We start from the raw sequence: 9,933 nt of genomic DNA on the forward strand, positions 1-9,933 counted from the left end.
TTTCGTAAAAGCCTTATTTTCTCCACTGCTAATCTAACTGATCCATAAACAAGATATTTCACATTGTGTGTTATAGCAGTTTTTCTTTCATCACACAAACTTTGGGAGGAATAAATTAAACTCAAAGAAAATGGCTGATTTTTTTTAAAAAAATACATCTGTTTGGATTCAAATTAATTATGCCTAGATTCATTGAAATAAGTAGAAATCAAGTAACCTAAATTATACTATTTCAATGGGTCTATTTCAAGCATTACTAAATCTAGGTTCAAATCTACTTCGGTTTCTTAAAAATAAATTTCAGATGTTTTATGGATTGTTGTTTTTAAAACAAGTCCAACAGACAAATATTCCCTTACAGCCTTGCTTTGCATGGAGACTTTTTCAAGGAGAACAGAACGCTAGTTTTGTTGCAGACTTATTCCCGCCAGTTGCAAGAGAGCAGTGAATGGATCTGCACTTTTCCGTTTTTAAGTGAAGATAGGACTTGAGCAACAGAATAATCCATATCAGATTGCAAGTCCGTTCCCTATCCCCACCGTAAAGTAGTTCAACCTATTCTTAGAAAGTTCAGATATTTTGGTTTGTGTAGGCTTGTGCTTTAGTGTCCCCTAGTGGTGGAGTTTTGTATTCTCTGTTTTGGGGGGGAAGAGATTAAGAAATTAAAACACTCATTATTTGCCATATATATAAAAACATTTCATTATATAAAGCTAGGGAGAAAATAGCCATTTTGGAGCTTTTTTTTCCTTTCTGGCAGAGTCTCACTCTATGTGAAGCAAATTAGTTCTTTCAAGTGGTCGCTGTAAGAATAAATAGCTATTTGTGCATGATAGCAGACTGGGTGTCTCATGGCTAATTCACTATGTATATGCATCAGACAGACCAACCCCAGTTTTAGAAGCTGACAGATTGAAAAAGATCATAACAACAGGTATTAAAAACTAACATATTTTAAATCAAATAATCTGTTCATCCAGTTCTGTGCTTTCTAGCTTGACTGTTGGTGGCTTTCCAAGGTTTCAGGTAAACTTCTTTTGTAGGTATTAATTGTTTAACTTTACTAGAGAATAATACAACTGGTAAGGGAGTGGAAACTCTGTGTTCCCTTTATGGATCCAAGCCAGTATTGTTGAATGTTCAAAATTTATTACAGAGGAGTTTATCCCAAGATTGATACAGAATGGGCAGGGCAGAGGTCAACACAAAGAAACAACTGGGGAGGAGTTTTGCTGTATGCATGGATGAATCAGAGTTATTAAAGTCTATACCATCTGGTTCATGAAATATCAAATATCTAATTTCCAAGGCTCCCAAGTCGTGACAGCGAAAGAGCAAGATTTACCTTACACTCATGTTCACAGTCCAATAATGTGCAAAGAAAACCCAGATTAAATACTTCAACCTCTGCTTCAAAATGCCTAATGCATTTTCCATCCTGTACACTTGGACAAGGTGGCATGAATTTTAAACCATTGTGCAGCACACAGTTTGTCCTTTCATATACTGCATTTCTACTGTTAAACTGTTGCTAACATATTGTAGTACTTCAGTCAATTCAAAACTCCACCCCAAATTAGCTATGTTTATTTGTTTTAATTATGGTCTGTTGAAGAACAAGCCATAGTAGCCTGTTATAACATAAAGAATTAAGCATAGTTTACAAAACACAGGGCCTGACAGTACACTTTATGTGAAGCTCAATTAAAAAGAATCACATTCCAGGACTTCTGGTGGGGAGATGGCGGACTGAACAGCTGTGCCTGCGGGCTCGGCAGGCGAAGCTGACAATGCGGCAAATTTTTTGGGTTCAGGCGGGTTTTCCTGAAGCCCAGGAGTGTTTTCCGGAAAAAGGAAAACACCTGGAATCATCCCATCTGTCCTCCAGACAGCTGCTTGCTGCCAGAAGAGTGGCATTTGCACTCAACTGGTAAGAGCTAGCCGGGAGGCAGGGACATTATCATTTTCCAAGCCATGCTGTAAACTTAAAAGGACACTAAGACTGGCCACCCCATTTCTAAATCACCCAATTTATTTATTTTTTTAAGTATGCATACCCTAAGAGAGGCTTTGTACAGCAAGGAGAAGCTGGTTCTCTTGGTGCTTATCGTTATTTTGGGGATTGGTTTTTTTTAATTCTTTTAAAGTTTTGGACTTCGTTTTCCCTCCAAATAGTAAGGAAGATTGAGAGTAAATAATTGTCTCCCTGTTAATATTTTTGTACTAAATTTGATGATATTACACATTGAATTGTCTGATTTGAACCTTCAGCTGTTTGTTTCTACTTTCCATTGAGAACAGTCTGCATATCTCACTTTCGCTTGTGTAAACACACTTCAGAACTTTTTCATATCTTCCACTTTTGCTGGTTAAGCTCCTAGGGGGCACCATAATCTACTGCATGAGACATGGAAGATTTTAAGCAGATTTTCTCTGACTTCCAAGATTTTAAACAGATTCTTTCTGACTCCTACCAAATATTTATGCAAGACATTCAGGACACTGTGGAAAACATGAGGTCCAAAATGTGTCATCTGGTTGGGGATGTTGGGGATGAAACTGAGGAATTCAACAGTGATAGAAAAGTTTCTTCTAAGAGTGAGATCAGAATTTCTATTGAGATGCTGGATGAAGATCGGATAGTGGAGATGGAGAAATTTAAGGGAGAGAGAGATCTGCAAGCCTCAACCGAAATTGGTTTTCTGGAGGAATGCCATGAAAAAGAAGGGGTTAATATGTATGTGAGGTTTCCTGAAAAGAAGTCGTATTTTTTGAGGGGGACAGTTGGGCTGTTTGATCTTTTTAAGAAAAATGCTCTGTGTACATTGTGGGGATATGTAAATGCTCTGGTTTATTTTGAAGTGGGGGAAGGGCTTCAGAATATTTATCTAGATTGCTTTTAAGGTTTGGCTGATTTCATTTATCTTTAATAATTTGGATTAAGATTAATAAGGTATAAGAAAAAATGTCTACTTGGATGGCTTAGGGTTTATTAAGATTAAGATTATTAAAATTGTATTATTAAGTATAATGGCAGACGATTTATGTGCTTTTTAGTTTGATTTTTATTATAGTAGACAGAAATGTATGGAATAGTAGTAGGAAGGGAATAATTAAGTAGATGTTATTTTGGGGGAGGGGAAATTGTTTAGGAGGTTTATATGAATTTTTCTTTTTTTCTTTTTCTTTTAATATAAGGGGAGGGAGTAACTGTACTTAGTGATTTTTATAATGTGCCTTGCTGTTAAAAGTTGGAAGTCACATCTTTCTGTAACTAAATTTTTTTTCTCTTGTGTTTTCACACCTTTTTAGTTATTTTTCTCTTTTTTTCTTTTGTAGTTTTTTTCTTTTTTCGTAGCTTTTATCTTTGCTTGAAACAAAAGAATCACATTCCAGTCATTATATCGGTGCCAGAATAGATGGCAATTCATGTACAGAAATCATAGCCTTGCAATCTGCAAAAGTCCAAAGGCACTGATCTGTGCAGTCCCAGAGTCAAAAGACTGATTTGTGCTTTCTTCCTTGAAGGTTGACTCTCGCCAGAAAAGCACAGATGGAGCGAAACAACTTTTTTTCTCATTTACTGTTTTATGAACTATCATCTTATTAAATTCACATGAGAGCACGTTTGCCTGTTTTATTCCATTTCCTTGTTTTTATTTTTTAAAACTGCCACTGTAGTCACTCTATTGAACTCAGAGAGATTTAAAATGTAGGCATCATGTCAAAACTGTGGTCACCTCCATCCCTACTTATTTTCCAGAAGTCCCTCCAGACCTGCCTATGTCATCAGGCTGGGGGTCTCAGGGGACCAGTGAGATCTTGAGGTGGCTCCCTCACTGATTTAATCTCTTGTGTGTTTTATGCTTTTTAAACTTTTTAATATGACTGTTTTTATTTATTTATTTATTTATTAAATTTATATCACTGCCCATCTCCCCCAATGGGGGATTCTGTTAAGATACAGGCAGAGTATTGACATATTTATTGTTTTATATTTTTTGCTGTATGCTGCCCAGAGTCATTTCTTGTGAGATGGACGGCCATATAAATTTGATATACAAACAAATAAACAAACAAATAGAAAGCCACAAGAGATTTACCCAGATTGGATAATTCAGAATTACCAGTAGTCTTCATTTACTGACAGTTATTGGGACCTGGAATTCCATCATTAAACTATGCAGTCATAAGGCACAACATTACGTGACCATGCCAACTTACAACAGCAATTCCAGCAGTCCCAGTTGCCATTGTTAGGCAAATCCCACACAGTCACAGCATCCTGCAGTCATGAGATTGCCATTTGTGACCTCCTGCTGGCTTCTCTATTGACTTTGCTTGTCGGAAGCCAGCAGTGAATGTTGCAAATGGCAATCACAATCACATGACCACAGGATGCTGTGACATTGTAACTGTAAGCCAGTTGCCAAGCACCCAAATCGTGATCACATGATTGTGGGGATGCTGCGATGCCTCAACTACAAGGACCCACTGTAAGTATCTCTCATTCAGTGCCACCGTAACTTCAGTTGCTGAACAAGTAGATGAGGACTATCTGTATATATTTAAAACAGCTGCATCAAGCTAATGAAGAAATCTTTCACTAGAGTACTTTTCTAGAGTCTGCAAAACATACTAATCTTTATTCGAAGGTCCTACAGTTATAATGTACTTATTTCCATTATCTAAATCCATATATGCCCAGGTTTCAGTTTGAACATCATTCTTCAGTCTCAGATTTGTTATAATTCCTGTAAAGAAGATCAGAAGCTGTAAAGAAGATCAAAAATAAAAAATAATAATATAGTAAAGGAAAAGAAATATATAAAGAAATTACTTCCCCCTTTATCAGAACAAGTATAAACAATTTTAGTAACTATCTTCTCTTAAAATACAGCAAATGATCTTTTCTTCCCATATTCCCTCTCTTATCTATAAACAAATCCTTAAAGGCTCATCATTCAGTCCTGATCAGCAAAAATCCATTAAGCATTATGTCAGCCCTCCCAGGCAAACCAGACAGGAAACATGACCATCTGAGCTACTTCTACTTTATTGTTAGACTACATTAACAGAATTTTGCAAGTCTGAAAGTACAAATCTCCCACTGTCGCTTTTTACCACCTGATCAGTCAGGGTGGATCCTTTCTAAGTTACTTTCTCTGTCCATTACACTGTTAGAGGCTCCTCCCCCTTTTTTCTGATTGTTCCCTAGGCTGCATCTCTTCCTTCCATCTTCCAGGGTCATTCTCACATTCCATTACAGGTTCAGAGATAACTGCATAACTATTTTAACCTTGATCAAATAAGCCAACTTTATATTTCTTCCTTTTAACAACCTTGATCTTTACTCCCTTCAGATAATGCCTACAACTTGATTTTTCATTTTTTCTTTGTCCATTCTCAGAAAATTCCTCAAAGCTTTAACAAGCCTCTTTTGTAAATCCAATAAAGGAAAGATCACTCTTTTCATTTGCTATTTGTATATCCCTTTTAATTATTAAGACATCAGGTGGTTTCATTTGTATGTCCAGTGCAGCGTCTTTTCCCATATTATTCTTATAGTCTGTCATTTTTAAATCTTTCAGATCAGTATCAGTCTTGTCTGTTAAAACTTCTTCCTCTTCCATAACATCTTTTAAGCACAGTGTATCTATAGAAGCAGACACTCTTAAAATTAACTTCTGGGTCCATTGTTCAAAAATGTCCTTCGGTATGTCCAATGTTAAAATATTAATTAGTTCATACATGTTTCTACTTATCAAAAGGATATGAACACTCTTCATATCTGGGGGGACTCAGATCTGTCTTATTTTACACTCCATGATGCCAAATTGTAGTAGAATATATAGGTGCATATAATTGGGACTCATGGCTGTGAGATACAAGTGAATTCCTAGAATGCCTATAAAATTGAAAATATTGATTCTATGTTCATTCTGTATTAAAGGAACAACCAAGAATCCAACTCTTTTTAGAAAGTTCATCTTATGCTGAAGAACATAATATCTTTTCTTTGTGGCATCCTCCTTTTTGTAAATTCTGCTTCTGAATCTAAGGATTCTCTTTGTATTTGCAGAACAATACATTTCTGTGATTTAATGTTGTAATATTAGCTTAAAATAACAAATAATTCTCTACATGTTGGTTACACAAAATCTATACTATGTTGTCCATACTATACTATACTGTATAGTACTATACTGAAACAGTTAAATTCAAACTGAACTTATTTTAAAGTGAGCTTGCTTAAGATTTTAGCCAAATCTGTCAGAGTGATTTCAACTCAACTAAATTAGTTTAATACACCAATATCCATAGTGTATGTCATATAGCAGCACATTACAAATGTATATACGGTATATCAACATATTTTATTGTTTCCAAACCTAGGGGCCCACTAAATGGACTGACCATCTGGTATAACATTGAGATTTCAAGACACATATTCAAATCAATATCTTTTGCCACTAAATTATCTGGCTGTAAGAAAAATGTAAGGAATAGGTAATGACAGGTACCTATCTGTCTTTCATTCTTTCATTCGTTATTGGTTTTCCTTTATTGCCAGCTCCATTTTGGAAAGAAGCAGACCTCAAAACACAGCATTTTTTTTCTTATTGCTGTTGCATTTTCAACATGTATACATTTTACACTTTCTATAACAGAATAGCTCAACCAGTTTTGAAAGTTAGCAGGATAAAAGGGCCAGATTAATCATTAGCTCTGTGCTAACACAGACTCTGACCCATCTTTTGCAAACAACAGATGAGCTGTCATTACCTCATGCAAAAAACAAAACAAAACATAGCACAACAGGTACTAATAAACACAAACTTACATACATTGTGTGTATGTAAGTTGTGTTTATTTTGTCTCATGAGCAGTGTTTTAAGGATGAACATTTTTATAAAGTGTGCATACTTGTTGAAAAGTGAGTCAAAGGATGTTTATAGGATATAATACAAACCATAACATACTGGTTATATGTTCATGTTCTATGTTCCATTAATACATAGTAATAATACATAATGAATCAGATTTACCTGACATAATGACCCATATTTACCTGACAGGAAGAGTTTGTTTTTTGCCCAAGATTTAATATGGGAAGATTATCTTAGATTCACCGAGAATACAGTAATTGGAGACAGATGAGTATTTTCTGTCTAACCTTCTTTCAAGTGTGAGGGCAAACTGCTTTTCATGCAGAATCATTTTTCCTTAATACAAATAAGGAGTTAGATGTGTGAGGGCCAGTTTGGTCTAGTGGTTAAAGGCACCAGGCTAGAAACCAGGAGATCTTTTCTAGTCCTGCTTTATGCCAAATCCAACTGGGAGACTTTGAGCCAGTCACCCTCTCAACCCTAGGAAGAAGGTAATGGCAAACCACTTCTGAAAATGTCATGAACTCATCTGTGTAATTGCCTGGAGTCAAGACTGACTTAAAGACACCCACCTACCCTGACTCTGCTGCCTCCCCCTTAATTACATGTACAGGCAAAATATAATGGCAGTGTTTTCTTTTTTCCCCCTTAAATATTTTGACAACCCTAACTTCCCACTTTTGAACATTTCCACAAAAATTAAAAAAAAAAATCTTAGAAATATTACTGCAGTGACCCAGTACTTAAATTATAACAGTGTGTATGGGGATGGGTGGGTGGATAGATAAATAGATAGATAGTAGATATTTACACACAAAAAACAGTTTAAGCATTGGTTTCAATAGAAGAATACATGAAGTTTAATGGTGAGAAATGTCTGTATTAAATGGTGCCTGCATGGCTTGTGAGCTACCTAAAATATTTCTTATTCATGGGCACATGCTGGGGGATATGATAAATCCATTTTTGTTGTCTGCTTGCTCTAGCATCTTTTGGGATATAACTTATTTAGTATGCTCTTTACTGTCCAGGCCAGGTATAATCTCAATTATATTCAATTATATATACAGAAATAAAGAAGAGGCCCTAGTAGTGATTTCTTTTCTATATTTCATACTGAGGGCACTATTTTGGTTTATTGACTGGATGGAACAGTTAGGTCCCAAAATCATTGTAAAAGGATAATTCATTCCTTTTATTCAGACCAAGTTATATCGATCCCCATGAGCAAAATGATTCTTCAAATCTTATGTTGTTTCTTTTCCAAAGAATGTAATGGGGGGGAAATGCCCACCAGTAATCTTAATTCTTTTATGTCTTGTTAGGTCTCTCCAAGAAAAGGTTTTCTCTCTCCTTTTGTTTTACTGATCTTATCTAAGAGTTTAGAAGCCTAAATTTTGATGGGATCATACAGACCATTCAGTCAATTACTCAGCAGAAATGAAAACTTAAATACCCCCAACATGTAGCCTTCTATCCTCTGTTTAAACACACTCAGTAAAGAGAAACCTGTAACACTGAACGTATTCCACTGTTAAATTCCTTTACGGTTTATAGTATTTAGACTGATTAATTTCACCAGGTTTTCATTATTCCTACGAAATCATATTTACTTACCTGTAATAAGAGTTCATGTTCAACTTACTTATCTGGTATATACAACAAATACCATTAGTGTTATAAATCATTCTTCTTCTGATTTTAATGAGTGGTTTAATAGACCCCATTAAAACATCATTTTCATTTTTTTTTACACTGTGTAATTTATTGTCTATGAAGTAAATTTTATCTTACTTTAGGATACCCACTTCCAACTTGCACAAAATTTATTTTAAAGCTCTCTTGATCAAGTTCTCCATGCTTTAGCAAAACACTGCCTTAGAAATCCTTAATAGAAGCAACCTCGGTGTTCCCAGAAGCCAATGCTCTTCCATGACATCAATTACACAGTCAGGCATTCACTTGTAGTATTCTTCTATTTCTTGTCTATCTTCCATAGCCTGGGCAAATGGATGAGAACACCACCTGAGCTTCCTTCTTAAATTTTTGAAGTCCATAATGATATAATTGTGGCTAGTCTTGGCAATATCACTTGTTCCCACGTGAATTAGCAGGAAGGGATAAATATGGATAGGCTTAATAAGTATTGGAAGTTGTTTTGTGATATTTCTGATCTGTACTCCCAGCAGATAACAAACTTTGTTGGAGTACATGTTTGTTTCTGTTCTTCATAATACTGAGCCACCAACTAACACAACTTTCCCATTTATCTTTTTTGCAGCTGCTGCTGCATTCCCTCTTCCCCTTTAGGAATCAATCATTCTGTCTCTGGTTCATCAGTATCCCTTTTTCTTCTCTTGAGGGCTCATAGCCTGTTTCTTCTGTTAGGGCTTGAAAGCTGTTTCTACATTTCTTGTAATGCAGACTATTTTTTATGTCTCTTGTTTCTTTTGTTGCTGTCCCCTACCAGACTGGCTTCTTTGTTAGATTATATTGTTTATGGAGAATAGGTTTTTCTGTCAGTTCCTGGTGCAGTATTTATCTTGTTTTGATTTGAGAAATCCTCATTAAGAGATGAAGTTTGGTCATTTGCTGCTCCAGTCCTCTGGCTTTTCTTAACCATGGCTACATTGACTTGCTACAAAATTATGCCAAGTTCTTTTCAGAAAGGGAAATAAACATTCCACAAGCATTGCAGGTAATGACTGCAAAGTCATGTTCATTCATAATATCTCTTTTATTATTTACTGTTTATTGTCTGGACATTTTAATGCATTTAGATTATTTTAAGTTGCTGGACTTTGACCATAAGAAAAAATTCATTCATTCATTCATTTGTTCATTCATTCATTCATTCTCTTCACTTCTGTTTCTTTAGGCATATTAACAGGGATATTATCTCAAAATTTATATTTTAATTACTTTGTTAGTTTTCTTTGTGTTTTATATGATAAACTTGCAACTATTTTCACTGTCCTACAATAAAACAACAGATTTAAAATTTATACATCATATTAAAAAAAATTCCTTTCTCACCCCTATG

Source organism: Candoia aspera, chromosome 6 (assembly GCF_035149785.1).
Source record: "Candoia aspera isolate rCanAsp1 chromosome 6, rCanAsp1.hap2, whole genome shotgun sequence".
Lineage (NCBI taxonomy): Eukaryota > Metazoa > Chordata > Lepidosauria > Squamata > Boidae > Candoia > Candoia aspera.